The sequence below is a fragment of the Centruroides sculpturatus genome, unplaced genomic scaffold (genome assembly GCF_000671375.1).
Source record: "Centruroides sculpturatus isolate CEXI.00-Female unplaced genomic scaffold, Cexi_2.0 scaffold1405, whole genome shotgun sequence".
Lineage (NCBI taxonomy): Eukaryota > Metazoa > Arthropoda > Arachnida > Scorpiones > Buthidae > Centruroides > Centruroides sculpturatus.
This window is the reverse complement of record NW_019385557.1, coordinates 1-5,862: the sequence shown is the minus strand read 5'-3', so window position 1 is coordinate 5,862 and position 5,862 is coordinate 1. Positions and strand designations below refer to the sequence as shown.

Sequence of the window (5,862 nt, the reverse complement as noted above, 5' to 3'; positions counted from 1 at the left end):
TTATTAATAATAATTTTTAATAATAATTAATAAATATATGCTTTAATGGCTTAAAAAATCTTTTATCTCTTTCCATTATTATCCAATTTTTTATTGACATTAAAAAGATTATTCTTTAAAATTAATAAAAGGTCACTTTTCATCAGAAGAAATACTGAAATTTAAATAAATTTTAAAACTGATTAAAATAATTATATGAATGTGATTCAAGAATGGTAGATAAAACTTACAGGGTGATCAGCAGTTCCATTTACAATAAAAATATGTTAATAAACACCTACCCAATTCTGAAACATAACCAAGTTACAGAGAGAAATTTTAAGAGTGAATAAATATAAATTTAATTATTATTTTATAAAAGAGCTTGTCTTGAAAATTGTTGAAACTAATATCTCAAATACCATAGTAGGTGTTAGGCTCAAAGACCAAATGTGCTCATTGAGCAAATAAAACGTCCACAATGCATTGTGGTCACTTCAAATCATCCACGTGTTGTGACTAACTCAAAAAGACCACAAAGTGAAATGAAACCTCAGGAGCTCACAAGTGTTCAGAGTGTCATGAATATGTTTATGTTATCTGAAGAGAAAGCAACGAGAATGAGGGATTTGGTGCAAATGTGACTTGCAAGCTCTGTTTAAGAAAGAACAGCATCAATGCTAAGAGAGAGTGTGCCAAATCCGGCCTAGAGAAACGGGCACATAAAATGATTTCACTATCCAACTCAAAATTTCCTGCAGTTGAAATTGGTTTGAATGTTTTAGTTATGGTGCATGATGTTAATAGGGACGTGCAACTCCCAGAAATGTTTTAGCTGCTGTTATGAGCATTAATCCATCAGGTCTCCATCAGTTAGGAAACAAGGAAGGTCTTCTTGATCGACTTTATGTTCATAATGAATTTACAATTTCTGAGAGTAACTTTATTAACATTCAGGATATACCCTCAACTTCATTAACACTTTGCTCAGCATCAATGTGTGAGAAGCTGGGGGGGTAGAGCATCAAACTCTAAACCCCTTTGATCAGTGACAGGTTGGTAAAACCCACTCACATTGCCACTGGATGGCTTGTTTACAGTCAGAGGTGGAAAATTGTAAAATTTCCCTCTCTTGTCAGGACTGACACCAGTTAAGAAATAATGTGTCTTGCAATTTCCTTGCTCACAGCAGTTTGAATGGGATGGTTAGCGTGGTCATTGATAAGGCATTGGCGATACACGAGTAAGAGCAACCATTTTAAAATAGCAACAAGTTTAATAAAGCTAAAGGTTACAAACATAAATCTAGGTGCAAGGAATACAGTGCTCTGAATGTAGTACAAATCACTAGAGAGCGTTTTTACTATCAAGTGAGCGTTATGTCTACCAAGAACTATTTCTGCCTAAGAGAGAGAGCATACATAAGATCAGTCATATATCATACCTCTATGCAACAGGGGATGTAACCTCAGGCTAATTATCCGGGGAGACGCTTGGGACAACACGTACTCTCTTTACACAATTATAGATAAATCCATAGGAACTTACTCGCATTGGAGGAGATGACCCAAGGTAAAAAGTTAGATCGGGATTATACTACACCAGGTTAAAGTAAACAATAAACAAACGTACCAAGTTCCTAGTACATTTGTTTATTGTTTACTTTAACCCGGTGTAGTATAATTCCAATCTAACATTTTACCTTGGGTCATCTCCTCCAACGCGGAAAAAAAAGTGTGTTACAAATGTTTTCAAACTTGAAAGTTTTTTTCTTCAGGTAACCGACAACTGTTAAGCGACAACTTAAAAGATGATAATTGCATTAACCATAAAGAGGAAATTACCCTGTCAACTGCATGGCAGGTGCTCGTAGACAAGAACTTATGATAATTTACAGCTGGCAGAGGGGCGCATGCCTGAATGACGTCATCAATCCACGTGATAGAATTCTGAATGGTATTCCAATTTGACTTTAATTTGAATTGCATTCGCTTAACAGTTGTCGGTTACCTGAAGAAGAACTTTCAACTTTGAAAACGTTTGTAACGCTTTGTTTTTTTTCCAAGTAGCACACCGGCAACAGGTTCCCAGTACGTTTGTTTATTGTAAAAAGTTAGTTCCTTGATGAATGGGTGCCTAGCCATTATATCCCCATTCAGTGTGGGAATTTGGTCAGGTGATTGTTTGTTTGGCAGAGATGACACGTCAAAGGTGTCATAGTTGGATGATGCAAATCAAACAAAGTCAATTCGACGGTTTGGTATTTCCTTCCGATTGTTTTTAGATTTCCCCTGTGGACTAAGTTAAGTGTCAACTTTCTCATACTTTACAATTGATTGTTTTAACTTATTTTCATTATTATCATGGGTCAAAACAAGGGGGAAAGAACTTGTTGACAGTTACATCAATATTTGACATGCCCATTCTTAAGTGCGTGGGAAATGAGCGGAATTAAGGAAGAGTTTCTAAAATGTGTCTTTTCGTTAAAAATTATATAAAAACAGCCCCCAGGGTTCTCACATGTTAACATCAGGAAGTAAACAAGGATTTATAATATGTCACTGTAAAAGATACTGATGCAAATGTCGTTCAAAGAACATAAAATGCAACTCAGAAATATCACGGTAATAGTTCTTGTAAAAATAAATAACTCTGCAACATTCTTGATTTTCATAAAAAAGACTTATTTACGAGGCATGTCCGGAAAGTAAGTACTGTTTCGTTCTACCACCATTGCAGTGATTTGTTACTATCGCAGTTCAGCGCCTGCGCACATGTGTCTCTGGTTGATTGTCAGTCCAGTGACGCCATTACAATCGGATTGTGTTGTTTTTCCACGTGTTAGTGAACGTTCAAAATGTTTAAGACTGTTGCCGATTCAAGCATGCACTTCACTTCTGCCGACTGTGAACTGCATTCTGTAATACGGTTTTTGAACGCAAAGAATGTTAAGCCAGTTGAAATTCATCGTCAGCTTGTAGAGATTTATGGTGAAAATGTAATGAGTGATGGCATGGTTAGAAAGTGGGTTCGACAATTCAATGCTGAACGTACTGATGTTCATGACGAAGCATGGAGTGGCTGGCCTTCTGTTGTCAATGATGGTTTGGTTGCAAAAGTGAATGAAAAAATTCCTGAAAACAGACGGTTCACAATAAGATTGTTTTGTGATGAGTTTCCACAAATTTCAAATACTGTTTTGCATGAGATTGTTGCAACACCTGATGTTCAGTAGTGGCTGTCTTCACTGGCGGCATCTTTCTTTGAAGAGGGTATAGACAAATTGGTTTCCTGATATGACAAATGTCTGAACAATGATGGTAACTATGTAGAAAAACAGTTTCAGACATGCTCTTTCATGTAAAAATAAATTTTGTTTTGAAAAAAAATTTTTTATGCAAGTTTTTCCAAAACAGTACTTGCTTTCCGGACATGCCTCGTATTAATAAAAGTTCCTGACAAAGTAATTATTTTTAGTAAATTAGTTATTTAAAAATGTTGACATTTTGAGCACCACAACAGATTTTCATGAATAATTAAATGTTGTTGAAAAGTAACCAAGTTACATTTCTGTATGTGGTGAATAAATTTGTTACCTACTTATATAAGATAATTGAAGATAAATGAATCATAATGAAAAAAATTTTTATTTTCTTATCATCACCTTATTATTAGTTAACATCCAGAACTTGTGGTGGCTTTTAACCGTAATAAATCCATCGCACAGTAGTTTTTAACTTTAGCAGCTGATTTTCATGTCATTGTGTAGAGTACATCAAGCACCTACTAGTACATATTTTTCTTTTCTGAACAAGGTGCTGAAGTAGCTAGCTATATCGCACACTTTTTAATTGGACTAACTCTTCTGGAAGGGTGAAATTGAAGTGCAAATGCTGTCAAATATATGTAGATGTAGAATTTTATCGCGCCCTTTCTCCCATTATTAAATATTTGTTCTTTAACATAATTTTAGCTTATCTTATGCGTTATATTCTGCATTCGATTATTTTTATTTAAAATTGTTTGGTAAATATCTGTATTCGCCTGAGGATGACGACAATAAGTTCGTTGAAAGTACTAGCGATAAAAAACGCATGTAACGCTGAACTCAGTGTCTTTGTTTTTGTTATTACTGATAGTATGTATGCGCTCAAATGAAAAATGTCAAATGAGGTATCTTTCGCACTTAAAAGCTTTATCACATTTATTGAACTGTTGTATGGGGATTTCCCTAATTTCAAATTAGATAAGGTTCGCTTTTAATAGTTTTTATTACTGTACATTTCATGTTGTACAAGGGTTTTACCCATTTCTTGAACTGTATTAGAGTGAATCTGTGCTTTAAAAGCACTGTATTATACAGGGATGTTCCCAATTCTCAAACCGTATTAGAGTGAATCCATACTATAGAAGTGCCGTGTTATACGGGGATTACCTGTATTGCTTATTTTGTAATGGAGGTGTGAAATATAAAATCATAAAGGCTACTAGTAAAGTGTTAAAAATAAACTAGGAAAACTCAGGAAGGAACTGGGAAATTTTTTTATGAATTTGGTTTGACATCTTATGATAACATTTGTTGACAAATATTTAAGATTTAGCAAATAAGTTTCAAAATTGATTTTAAATTGTGATATAGTTAAACAAAAAAATATCCAAAAACAATTTTTATTCTGACTTCTGAAGATGGAAAATAACATTTAGCCTGTAAACTGCAAATTATTTTTTTGAGTTATGCTAGATATGTGACTAAAATAACAAAATGACTTCTTGCTTAATAGTCACAATCTAACAATCTCATAGTAAAAAAATTCTTTCACTGATTAAGTTTTATGATTATGGTTAAGTAAGAATTTTGTATATAATTTATTCATAATTTAATTATTATCTCAGATTTACAACTAATGTTAAGAATAGACTATTTAAGGTAGTAATGATGAATAAACAGTTNATTGCTTATTTTGTAATGGAGGTGTGAAATATAAAATCATAAAGGCTACTAGTAAAGTGTTAAAAATAAACTAGGAAAACTCAGGAAGGAACTGGGAAATTTTTTTATGAATTTGGTTTGACATCTTATGATAACATTTGTTGACAAATATTTAAGATTTAGCAAATAAGTTTCAAAATTGATTTTAAATTGTGATATAGTTAAACAAAAAAATATCCAAAAACAATTTTTATTCTGACTTCTGAAGATGGAAAATAACATTTAGCCTGTAAACTGCAAATTATTTTTTTGAGTTATGCTAGATATGTGACTAAAATAACAAAATGACTTCTTGCTTAATAGTCACAATCTAACAATCTCATAGTAAAAAAATTCTTTCACTGATTAAGTTTTATGATTATGGTTAAGTAAGAATTTTGTATATAATTTATTCATAATTTAATTATTATCTCAGATTTACAACTAATGTTAAGAATAGACTATTTAAGGTAGTAATGATGAATAAACAGTTACACATGACTTACTATCAATTTATTAACGTATTAATATTTAATATTTTTATGATGTTTTCCTATATTTTCTTTTCAGAAAATTACAAAAATTTATATTGGAAATTTGCCAGAATCATGTCAGAATAAAGACATGCAGCAACTGTTTGAAAAGTATGGAAAAGTCGAAGAATGTGATGTCATCAAAAACTACGGATTTGTTGTGAGTATTATACTTTCTAAGAATATAATGAAAGTCATTGATATTTATTATTTGGCCATAAAGCTGAATATTTTAAAAATATAAATGTTTTTTTAATAATTACTTTTTATTAATTGTCAAGATATTCTTATCCTCTGAGCATTTTTCTGCATTATCTTCAGATCCATGCTTTACCTTTTGCAAAATGTATGTAATTTTAGATTGCTTGCTTCTAGTTAAAA

The 5,862-nt window shown here is 32.1% G+C and overlaps 1 long non-coding RNA gene across 1 annotated transcript in view; it reads left to right on the top strand.

Annotated features, from left to right (window-relative positions):
• LOC111640113 overlaps nt 1-5,605 on the top strand; it is a 36,359-nt gene extending 30,754 nt beyond the window's left edge. Inside the window, exon 3 of the long non-coding RNA XR_002759217.1 lies at nt 5,519-5,605. This is a non-coding gene — a long non-coding RNA (uncharacterized LOC111640113). The remainder of the gene's footprint in view (nt 1-5,518) is intronic.
• The last annotated feature ends 257 nt before the right edge of the window (nt 5,606-5,862 follow it).